General features: G+C 38.7%; 1 protein-coding gene across 2 annotated transcripts in view; it reads left to right on the top strand.

Annotated features, from left to right (window-relative positions):
* ACC (acetyl-CoA carboxylase) overlaps nt 1-12,526 on the top strand; it is a 1,497,654-nt gene that overhangs the window by 374,931 nt on the left and 1,110,197 nt on the right. The window lies entirely within an intron of this gene.

Raw genomic sequence — 12,526 nt, 5'->3', positions numbered from 1 at the left:
AATGTTTTTGGCTCATGAGTGTAGAATTGAAAAAAATTGTGTTGGAGTTTGCTCCAGTGGATCATATGCAGTGATGGGAAAACAGAGTGGAGTTGTCCAAATTAAACAATTTGCTCATATTTTAGTCAGATGACTGTTGCTGGAGTGTGTTAAGCTGCATATTTGAACTTCATTGAGAGGGTGCGAATTTTTCTCTTACCTCAAACTACCTCAAACTTAAGCAATCACTTCACTGATGAAATGTGGTTTTTCATCCTTTCAAAACCTTTCAGGTGGGCCAAAAAAAAAAAAAAAACAACTTAGTTTCATTATTAAAGAAGTAGAAGTGGACATGTCTTCCTTTCCATTTTTGGACAGTTTTGCCATTTAAAATGAAAGCCATCTGAACCCTGAGTTGGCTGCTGACATAAAAAAACATAGTGAGAATTTAATCTCAGACTTAAAGGAGTACTTTCCAGAAAATCTGATGTCAGAATTTTGGATTAGGGATTTGTTTTCTATTGAAGACACCCTACTAGACTCATTAACAACAAATGAGAAAGATGAAAAGATAGAGCATTTTTGTTGATGGCGATCTCCACCAAAATCCAATGAATGTTTAAGAGGATGGATTTGACAGAGTTTTGGTTGGTGAGATGAAAGGAATATCCTCTCATTTTTGATAAAGTTTGAAAACTTCTGTTGGTATTTACTGATATTTACCTTTGTGAATTTTCTTCAATGATTTATGTATTGAGCCTGATTTAAGGCTGAAATTACAAAAATTGAACCAGACATGGAAGCTGCATTTCATTAAACAAGCACACCCTTCACATTGAAGATTCAACTAGTTTGTAATGTGTATTGACATGCAACTTTATAATGTTCATATTTCATTTTCATTGTTAAACACAATTTTTCAGTTTATTTATTTTTTAAATAAATACCTGCTTGAATAATTTTTGTACAAGTTAGTTTAGGCTTAATCTTAATTGAATTGCAGATTTAAAATTATCACTCTATCATTTTGTGCCATTTAATCAGTTTGTATCTGATTATCTGCTGGATTAATATTATGCACAAAATGTTTAAGCTTTATTTTAATTATTAGATGTCAAATTTATCTATTTATCAACTTTTTAAAATTTTTAAATGATTATCTGCATGATTAATCTTTTTTTCACATAATAGTTTAAGCTTTATTTTAATTGTATCTTCAGAATTATGAATTAATCAGTTTGTATTTTTTTTAATATCAACTTGATTAATATTTTGTACAAGATATTTTAAGCTTTATTTTAATTAATTGTAATTGTCAGATGATCAGTTTATCATTTTTTTTTTTGGTTTTTTTTTTTTTTTCAGTAATTCTCTGCTTGATTAATATTTTGCATACCTTAGGTTTTAATTATAACTATCAAATGTATCAAAATTTTTTTGCTTAAACTAGTGTTAGATTTTATTGTAGTGTCAAATTCGTCAATTTCTAAATTTGTGTTTATTTTTTCAATCATAAGTATTTGCTTAATGTTTTGTATATGCTAGTTTATTTCTCATTTTAATATGTACTTTTTATTGAAGAACTAAAGTTAGGAGTTACCCAGAGAATTTGCAAAAATTTGCAAAAGTGTCTGCAATAATATTATTCCCCCCCCCACCACAGTACTCGGCCCTAAAAGATGCATATTAAATTTCTATTCAAAAGGGCTTGATTCATGCAACAAGCTCTTTACATGGGAAGAGTTAAGAGCAGCACTCATTCTTTCATGAGCAAGTTCTGTAGGGCTAGATGACATTCACTGTGAAATGAATCATCTTTCTACACAATCTGATGATCATCATGTGATCTTATTTAATAGGATCTTTTTTACTGAAACACATCTTCTAACTACCAACAAAACATAAAAATATAAAATAAAACTTTATTAAAATATAGTGGAAGAGTAAAGTACAATATAACAGAAACTTTATTTTTCCACTATATTTTAATCTATATAATATTGGTGTAGATATACCATAGACCTCTTAAAGAAAAACTATGGTATTAGTGTGCAAGGCATCATTTCATCTGTATCTCGCTGTGCTCATCCTTCACAATGATTTGGCTTTGTATTGCACTACCTCAAATAAGTAACACTTCACTAATAGAGAGAAGACTATTGCTACTTATTCTCCATGGGCACCAACACCCAGACGGTACAGTTTGAAAAATGGTATGGGATAATATACTCTGTTAACCACATACTGACCCTATTAGACTTAATAAAGGAAAAAAAGATATAGGAAAGTGATAGTAGGAAAGGAAGAAGAAGGAATGCCATAGGAAAAAGGGAACACAATGAAGTAGAGAGATTTTAAGCCAGAGAAGATCGAAAAGAGGAGATTCCAAATTACCAAGTCTCTAACATCGAATATCGGAACGGACATATGCATAAGTACCATCTTTGAGGCGAAAGGAATCATACAGCGAATAATTTGGGCAAATCAGATGAGCAGTAGTTGAATCAACTGATAGCTGAGATTCTGCCAGAAAAAGTACATTGGGGTTTGGCAGACTGCAAGTGGAAATGGACATCATTGAGATTAGAATTGAGACCACGTATATTTGTGAAATGAACTAGTTAGTTTGAGAGGTTTAGATCTTTTTGCAGATAAGCTTACTCAATTAATTTGACAATTCATGGTGTATTCAATAGTAAGAAAAAGTGGGGAGGGGGACATGCTGCGTGAAGTAAAGAAATTTTTGGATATGGCATACACGTGGTAAGAATATAACCAGATCCTTGACATAACGTGGCCTCGATAATTGCCCCTCACATACACACTACTCGGACTCCCTCCAGTCACTATCTGTCAAAGTAGAGGTAGCAAGATTATATGCTAGCTGATCCGGAAGCCTCCTAAAGGTAACTGGGTAATCCTGGGGTTATACCCAGGATTACATTTCACAAATATACCCAGGATTACCCAGTTACCAATAGGTTCGGTTCAGTGTACTAACTAGCGGCCTGCCTGCGAACACCGTTTTAGAGCTGTACCCTTGAAATTTAAGGAATATTGGATCTCGCCATGATGTCCATCATAACCTCAAAAGTCATCAGTCATACTGCATGATGGAAGAGATGGGGAAAGGTTGAGCAGAACTTAGCTCTGGAGACTAAACATGGGTTCCACCACTTCAAGCCTCCAATAAGGTATTGCACCAGTTGATGAGAGTCATCTACCACCTAGTATTGCCTCGTAACACAGAGGAGCGGTATTCCTCCATGTGGTATAGGTGCCACACCTCGACCCCTAATTACACCTGGTTCACACCTGGTGTGAACACCACAGTGTGCTTGTGCAATGGGGTTATACCCATGATTACTAACAGTCCCACCATCATGACGGTGCTGATAACAGTATAGTTAATTTTTTTAATATTTCCAAAAGAAACAATAAAAATATTGTCCTATAGAGAATTAGGCTTGCCAGAATATCAGTTAATATTGTTTCTTAAGTTAACTTTAATCCCTCTATGGTAAACATATTAATAGTGAATTTCGAAGAAATTCACTATTAATATGTAAAAGAAAGTTCCTGTTGGCATATCTTATGTGTATCATTGTTTGTTTGTTATTTGGTTTTTAGGAGCATTAGCAACTAAGGCCATATTGCTCCGGGATATGTGGTGGTCATTCCCTGACCTTTCCGCATCCTCCATATTTGGTGGTGACGGGTTCGAACCCGGTCTAATCAAGAAGCGTGTACTATGAACTGCTGCTCCTTCCCACCTGGCTATGGAGGCACCTGTATATCATTAATTTAATTTGTATTTGTACATTATGAGAGGGGGAGAGATTCAAAAAAAAAAATTTGTATTCAACCAGAAGCAGTTGCAATAGAAAGATGAAAATTATTTTGTTTATTAGCTATTTATTAATAACAAATTTTGGTTTCAATCTGACAAATCACATTTTTTCTTTGCTGTGCTGAAGAAGTGAAGTATCTCAAAGATAAAGTGGAATACATATCACTGATCCCTTTCTGCAAGGGAAAACACCCAAAACAATCCACAAAGGAATGGTTAATGTTTATGGTCAATGTTGAAAAAAAAGTTGCGAGTTAGGGTTGAATGTGAAAGTGTTTGCAATTCTACCCAGACACGATATGAGGGAGTATATGATGAGAGCCTTGTCAATCAATTTGGCTGTGGAGAGATTGTGCAAGGCTCAAGGGGTAGAATTTTTTTCAGCCTGGTCTGTGCTTGTTAACAGGAGAGATTACTTCTACAGGGATGGGAGACACTTAAATAGAAAGGGTGCAAGAATATTTGCTGATGCTATCGAGGCAGTGTTAGGTGGGTCGGAAAACTGCTAGCATGGGGGAATACACAGACTAAAAGGTTAACAGTGGCCGCAGGCAGAGGCAAAAGTGATTCTTGCATTGCTTCTATTAGAATGGGCAGCAGACTGGAAAGCAAGGTAATGGAGATTTCCAGGACTGCTGGGAGTCATAGTGGAACAAGTAAATACATGGGCTGTGTTAGGGTGGCTAGGAGCAGGAACAGGTGCATGTATACTTGCATGTACACCAATGCTAGGAGTATAGTTAATAAATTTGATGAACTTGAAGTGCTAGTGAAGACATAAAAGGCAGATATTGTTGGGAGATCAGAGATGTGGTGTCACACAGATATAGGCAGTGCAGAGTTGGAATTTGGGGAGTACAATGTGTATAGGAAGGATAGACAGGATAGGAAGGGTGGAGGGGGGATTATGCTGTTAGTTAAGAAACATATAAAATCCAAGGAAGTGCATCCAATTAATGTTGTCGGACAATACAGTGTTGTCTGTTTGGTGTGAAATAACCACTGGGAAAGGAAAAATGAGAGTAGTGTGTGTTATAGGCCTAATGAATCTGATGAGTGTAATGAGCAATTGTGCAGAGAAATAGTGGGCCAGTAAATCAGAATGTCTTATCATGGGAGATTTTAACTTTCCAGATATTGACTGGAACTTGTGGGTTGGTCGTGGCACATTGGCAAGACTTTTGTGGATTTATTGGATGACGGTTTTCTACAGCAACATGTTTGAGAGGCAACCAGAGGGAGTAATACTCTTCATCTTGATTCTTCATCCATTAAGAATCTGCAGATAAAGGAACCACTGGGCGACAGTGATCACAGCGTATTAATGTGGGAATTATTTAAAGATGTATCTACCATCAAGGCTAAAGGGAAGGGCTTTTGGTTTCATAAAGGTGACTACAGAGGTCTCAGACAGATTTTAAATTCTGTACAGTGGGATCAACTGATGATGTTACCAACAGTGAATTCTAAATGGGAAGCCTTCAGGGACTTAATTTTGGAGGCTACTAGGCTTTTCATTCCAACTAAGAAATACTGTTCAAGGTTTAAGCCTAAATGGATGTCAGATTACTGTTACTGTTAATGAAAATAGCTCATGAAATCCTAGGCAAAAAGAAGAGCCAAGGACCAAAAAAGACCTGGATTACAGAGAAAGTAAGAGCTGCTGTAGAGGAAAAGAAACTTGCATATCAGAAATGGCTGGGTGATAGGAATGATGCATATAGGAACATTTATGTTGAAAAAAAAAGAAAATAGCCAATCGGTTGGTAGTAGAAGCGAAAAATGAAGAATGGGAAAGGAAATGCGCAACTATTAATAGCAAATTGGGCTTCAAGCAATCAGCGGAATCGTGGAAGGTCCTTAAAGACTTGAGAAAACAGAATAAACACAATGCTTGTTTGCAATTAATACCTTTGAAAGACTGGACGGAGTACTAAGAAGGACTTTTAAAAGAAGACCGGGAAGAGTTCAAGATGATGGAGGATTTTGGTGTAGAAGACTCAGGCTTAAAAGTTTCTGTTAGGGGAGTAGAACTCCTGCTAAAGGAAGGCAGGAATGGCAAATCACCTGGACCTGAAGGAGTTTACATCGAACTTCTGAAATATGGAGGAAGAGGAGGAGGAGTGGCTGTTCTGATACAAAAACTGTTAAATAGTATACTGAGAGGAGAAGAAATACCGAAAGAAATGATAATGGGATATATTACATCAATTTATATAGAAGGGCAATCGGAAAAGCTGTTCAAATTAAAGAGGAATATGCGTCCTGAACCTGCTGTTAAAGATCCTTGGAAAATGGATCAAAAACCATTTAGAAGCCCGAATCGAGGTATCAGAAGAACAAAGTGGTTTTTCAGCTGGTAGGTCATGTATAGATCATATCTCAACAGTACGACATATCCTTGAAAAATGCCAATCAAAAGGAAAAAAAATCTTTATGATTTTCATTGACCTTGAAATGGCATATGACAGTGTTCCAAGAAAACTCTTATGGGAAGCACTGAAAGAGGAAAATATTGATGGACAACTGATTAACATTATTAAGTCAATTTACAGGAATAATAGATGCAGAATTAAAGTGGGATCAGCTTTGTCACCTGAATTCCACACTTCAAAAGGCTTATTACAAGGTTGTTGCCTGTCACCAACACTTTTCAAAATTTATATTGACATCTGCCAAGATCCTGGTCAAAAAAATGTAATAAAATGGGATTGCTGTTTAATAAGAACACCTATATTCACAATTTACTTTTTGCTGATGATCAGGTGGTGATAACACAAGACTTAGAAGATGCAAAGTATGCATGTTGTCAATTGTTTGAGGAATATAAACAATGGGGGTCTAAAAATCAATTTTAGCAAGGCTGAAATGTTGTCTTCAGGGCCAGGACACGTTCTAAATATTGCAGGTTTTAAAATCAAACAAGTCGATAAATTCAAATATTTGGGATCAATCTTACAAAGTGATGGATCATCCCAAGCAGAGATCAGTAAGAGAATTACAGACGGCAGAAAGGCTATCGGCATGTTAAACTCTGTTCCGTGGAGCAAAAATATCCTAAATAAAACAAAGAAACTTATATTTCAAACGATTGTACAAAGTCTTCTATTGTATGGAGTGGAAACCTGGACATTGAATAGGTGAGCAGAAAACAAATTGCTCTCCACAGAAATGGATTTTTGGAGACTCTCAGCAGGAACTTCTAGAAGAGACAGAAAACGGAATGAAGACATAAGGGAAAAACTGGAAGTGAAAAAGACTATTATTGACACCATCAAAGAAAAAGTGTCTAACATGGTATGGACATGTAAAACGGATGCAAGAAAACAGATATCCAAAGGCTATCCTGGAATGGATACCTCCTGGAAGAAGAAGAGGGAGACCTAGGAAGACATGACTGGATGGAGTACGGGAGTGCATGACTGCCCGAGGCTTAACTGACCAAGACACCTTGAACCGCACTTTATGGCGGGAAAAAAATCCTAACAAGAAATAACTTGTAGGCTGAGGAAACCCATTGTAAATGGAAACACTCCTCTCGAAGAAGAAGGATGTCAGATGAATTAATGAGGCTAGTTGAAGAGAAGAAGAAGAATGTATGGGATGCATATAAAGTATCAGGTGATACAGAAGCTTATGGCAAGTATAAATTAGTCTGTAGTCGAGTCACAAAGGAGGTTAGGCAGGTGAAGGCAGATTATGAGAAATCTTTGGCAAAGGATGCAAAGAAAAACAGCAAGGAGTTCTTTTCTTACTTAAACTCTAGAAGGAAAGGGATGAATCAGATTGGACCACTTAACATAGATGGATTGACTATTGACGATCATGCTCTGGTAGCTGATAAACTGAATGAGTATTTTGATCTACATTCACACATGAGGAATTATTCAATGAGGGGAGCGCCAGAAGTTTATCAAATGCTAACAAGGAGCTAAGCGATTTTGTAATAACTGAGAGCAAAGTGGAGGAGAAATTGTTGAAGTTAAACATAAGGAAAGCACCCGGGGTGGTGGGATCTATTCAGTTATATTAAAGGAGGCAGCAAAGTAAGCAAGCAAACCCTTAGTCATAATTATGAAATCTTCCTTGGACTCAGGGAAGGTTCCCACGGACTGGAGGTGGGCAAATGTATTGCCAATTCACAAAGGTGGTTCAAAAGGTGAACCACCTTTGTGGTTCACCTTTTGAACTGCCTACTTAAACTCTAGAAGGAGTTTAAGTAGGCGGTTCAAAAACTTAAACTCTAGTAACTACAGACCTGTTAGTTTAACTTGTATTCCGGGGAAAATAATGGAATCTCTGGTTAAAGAAGCATTGCAGGATAATCTAGACAAGACTGCAGTAATAGTTAAGACACAGCATAGATTTGTCAAAGGGAGGTCTTGTCTGACCAATCTGATTGCTTACTATGATGTGGTCACAAAGGAACTGAATGCCAAAAATAATTTTGATATCATATACCTGGATTTCAGGAAAGCTTTTGATAATGTTCAGATGGAAGACTGCTGTACAAATTGGAGAGGGTAAGTTACTACAATGGATAAAGGGATGGTTGAGTGGGTTACCACTCTCTGTTGCCTCCCACTCAACCATCCCTTTATGGACACTGCTCTTCGTTGACAATTGTTATTAGTGGAGTTCCCCAGGGTTCGGTGTTCGGCCCATTGTTGTTTTGTTTATTTATCAATGATATTCATGAAGGTATATCAGGTTTAATGTCCAAGTTTGCAGATAATACAAAGGTTGGCAAGGTTGTTAACGACAGTAATTACAGTATGCTACATTGACAAATGCAAAGTACTGCATATGGTTAGCAATAACCGAAGAGAAACATAGCAGTACGCCTTGAGTACTACATACAGGTCTGGAGGCTTGATTTTAGGAATAATGTAGATTTGCTTGAACATGTTTGGTGAGGGGAATGAAGCGATCCTCTTACCAAGAGAGACTTAAGCTCTGCAAATTGCAGTGGCTGGAGACTAGGCACCTGCGTGGTGATCTGATGATGTATAAGGCTTTGAATGGGTTGAGCACCCTGAATTCTGATGGGATCCTTCCAATTGTTCAGATTACGAACCTAATGGGGCATAAATTCATATTTAGAAAAGACAGGTGTAGAATAGATGTGCGGAAATTTTGCCTTTAGCCAGCGGGTGGTTAATTGCTGGAACAAACTTCCATCTGTCGTTGTGGAAGTTGATAGGTTAAATAAATTTAAGAAGGAACTGGACAGGCATTTGGAGGGAATGGTGTGATTTTTTTTTTTTTGGCTGATGCTGCATAAGCTCATACACTTGCTTTCTTGCATCACATGCCACTACTACTACGTACCAACTGGGTAGTACTACACTCAGGGAAGTGGAAAGTGAAAAAGACCTGGGGATAATGGTGCACCCAAATATGTAGTTCGCTGAGCAGTGCAGATGGGCTGTCAGGGCAGGTCATGGTGTCTTGTCAATGATATATATGAAGTTTGCTAGTAGGGACAGGGAGGTGATAATCCCATTATACAAGGCAATGGTCAGGCCACACCTAGAGTACTGTGTACAAGGTCTGGAGGCCTCATTTTAGGAAGAATGTAGAGTTGCTAGAATGAGGGGCTTCTAGCAACTCTACATCCTTCTTGTTGCCCTTCATACAAAGAAGGGCAACAAGATTGGTGAGGGGAACAAAGGGGGTGCTCTTACCAAGAAAGGTTTAAGTACTGCAAATTGGAGCACCTGGAGAGTAGGCACCTTGCAAGCTGATCTGATCAAGGTGTATAACGCCTTGAATGGGTTGAGAAAACTGAATGCTGATGGGATTCTTCATCTTGCTCAGACTAAGAACCTGATAGGGCACAGTTTAAAATTGAGGAAAGATAGTTGTAGAATAGATGTGCGGAAATTTGCCTTTAGCCAGCGGGTTGTTGATTGGTGGAACTGGCTTCCATCTTTTGTTGTGGAAGCTAATAGGTAAATAAATTTAAGGCTGAGTTGGACAGGCATTTGGAACGAATGGTGGGATGAAATGGGAGGTTTTTTTTTTTTTTGGCTGATGCTGCACAAGGTTGCCTCTACTAATGCTAATGCATTAGTATGGTGGAGATTGCTGAGATTACGGTGTTGTTAAAAATTTGTATAAACAGTTCAAATGTGGAAGAACCTCATGAATGATACAGAAATCCCAGGATGCCTAGCAACTGCTGTAACAGAAGAGTTCTGCAAATATTGAAGCATTAATCCTCAAAGATCTTTGTATTATCATCAAAGAACTAGCTGCAGAGCTCCAAATTAGTGTTGGAGGATTGAACAACATTATCCATCAACAATTGCATATGAGTAAAATATCTACTAGATGTGTTCCCAGACTTCTGACCCCTTACTTGAAGAAGGATAGGGCATGATGTGCACATGAGATGTTGATGTGCCAGGAAACACAAGAGGAGTTTTATTTTTTCATGGCTATTCACCATGGGTATAACTTAAATGCCAAAACAATGGAAGCATGCAGAATCAACCCCCCCCCCAAAAAAAGAGGCAAAGGTGCATCAAAGTGCTGGCAAGATGATGCTGTCAGTTTTTTGAGATCAGCACGGTGGTACTAACAGATTACTTTCAAAAGGGCTGCACTCTGCTGACAAAGTATTGTAAAAAGTATTATTCTGTAAAGCTATGTACTGCTATAAAAGAAAAAAAAAAATGAGGAAAAGCTGCCAAAAGGTGTGCGCAGGCTCCATGATAATATTTAGCAGACTCTAGACATTAGCAGGCTCCATGATAATGTCTCTGTGTGTTCCTCACATGTGGCAGTGAGGTGTGCCCATCAATGTGGGTTTGAAATATTTCCACATCCTGCTTATTCCCCTGACTGTGCATCCTCAGATTTCTTCCTCTTTCCTGCCTTGAAGTTCTTTCATTATGGAGAACACTTTGCTACTGACTATGATGAGGTGATTTCTGCTGCGGAGGGGCCGACCGGGCTAGCCAGGTGGGTAAGGTGCCTGCCTGGCAACCCAAAGGTCGCGGGTTCGAATCCCGCCTCGGGCTTGGATCAAAGTACTGCAAATACCTTGGAGGTGCACTATGGCCACAGAAGCCGATGCGCCAACAACTACCAAAAAAAAAAAAAAAATCTGCTGCGGAGTCATGATTTGAATGACATTCAGAGGACGTCTACAAAACTGGCCTGCAGAAGTGTATTGAGAGTTGGAAAAAAATGTGTCATTTTCTCTGATGACTATGTTGAAAAAGTGTAATACATGGTGTTTGTTTCAGCCTTTTATCACAACTACTTCTTCAAATAGGCCTCTGGGGATGGGAATATTCATATTCATAATAACTGCACAATCATACACCAACCATTATTAAAAATATAAATAGTGTTATGTTATATTAAAATAATGATGTAGATAAATGAAATAAATAGATGATAAAATTCCACCAGATAAAACTGATAAAAAGTTAACTGTCTGTACAATAAAATATGAAATTTGAAACTGCAAAGAATTATTTACAATAAAACAATGTAGATAAAACACAGGATGATAAAAGTGCTAAAACACTGTAGCTTTCAGAGGCATCCGCCTCCTTTTTCAACAGTGAGGTTTATCTTATGGCACATCCTTAACTCTCAGCACGTGGTTCTACAGGAGCACGGGCAGTATTCTCTTCATGTGCACTGGAACTGGAAATGGCTTGGGAGTGTGCCGTTTGGAACCGCTGAAACCGTCCAAGAACCACCGCCTTGAAGAGGGGATGAATGCGGATTCCCGTCTCTATTAATGGTATTGCTCTCAGAGGAACAAATCCACAAGCTCTCGAGCCATTTCCGGTCCCAAAATCTATGTGCCTGGTCGACTATAACAGCTTCGTCTGGCGAGATTTGATGGTGCTCCTCCCAAAAATGTTGTGCCACAGCAGACTTCCCATAATCCACGGTCTTTATTGCATTCATTGCAGCACCCCCGAGGATGGAAAAGAAGAAATTAATCGTGTCACTGCGGATCTCAGAAAATGCGGCTATCCCCAGAAGATCATAGATAAATATATCCGAGGAGTGGAGCACGGATGAAGAGAACTGTTTACACCAGTTGCCACCGCATACATTCCCTACTATCCGGGCCTAACTGAGCATATAGCTCGGGTATTGCACAATTGCCAGACATGCTGTGTTCAGCTTCCAGGGCAGAGATTGCACACAGTTGTGTCACAGGTCAAGGACCCCATACCAAGAGAATTTACAAGCGGGGTCGTGTATGAGATCAGGTTCCCGGATTGTGGGGAATGTTATGTTGGTGAAACGAAACATCGGTTCAAAGATCGTCTGGGGGAACATATGAATGCGATAAAGACCGCGGATTATGGGAAGTCTGCTGTGCCAGAACATTTTATTTTTGGGAGGAGCACCATCAAATCTCCCCAGACGAAGCTGTTATTGTCGACCGGGTACATAGATTTTGGGACCGCAAATGGCTCGAGAGCCTGCGGATTTGTTCCTATGAGAGCAATACCATTAGTAGAGTCAGGGGAATCTGCATTCATCCCCTCTTCAAGGGGGTGGCTCTTGGACGGGATGAGCAGTTTCGGCTGGCACGCTCCCGAGCCATTTCTTGTTCCAGTGCACATGAGGAGAATACTGCCCATGCTCCTGCAGAACCACGTGCTGAGAACCGTGAGCCTGCTGATAGTTAAGGATGTGCCATAAGATAAACCTCAC

The sequence above is a fragment of the Mastigoproctus giganteus genome, chromosome 10, assembly GCF_048544385.1.
Source record: "Mastigoproctus giganteus isolate SK-2022 chromosome 10, ASM4854438v1, whole genome shotgun sequence".
Lineage (NCBI taxonomy): Eukaryota > Metazoa > Arthropoda > Arachnida > Uropygi > Thelyphonidae > Mastigoproctus > Mastigoproctus giganteus.
Note: the sequence above shows the minus strand (reverse complement) of the source record. Positions and strands in the feature narration are given on the sequence as shown.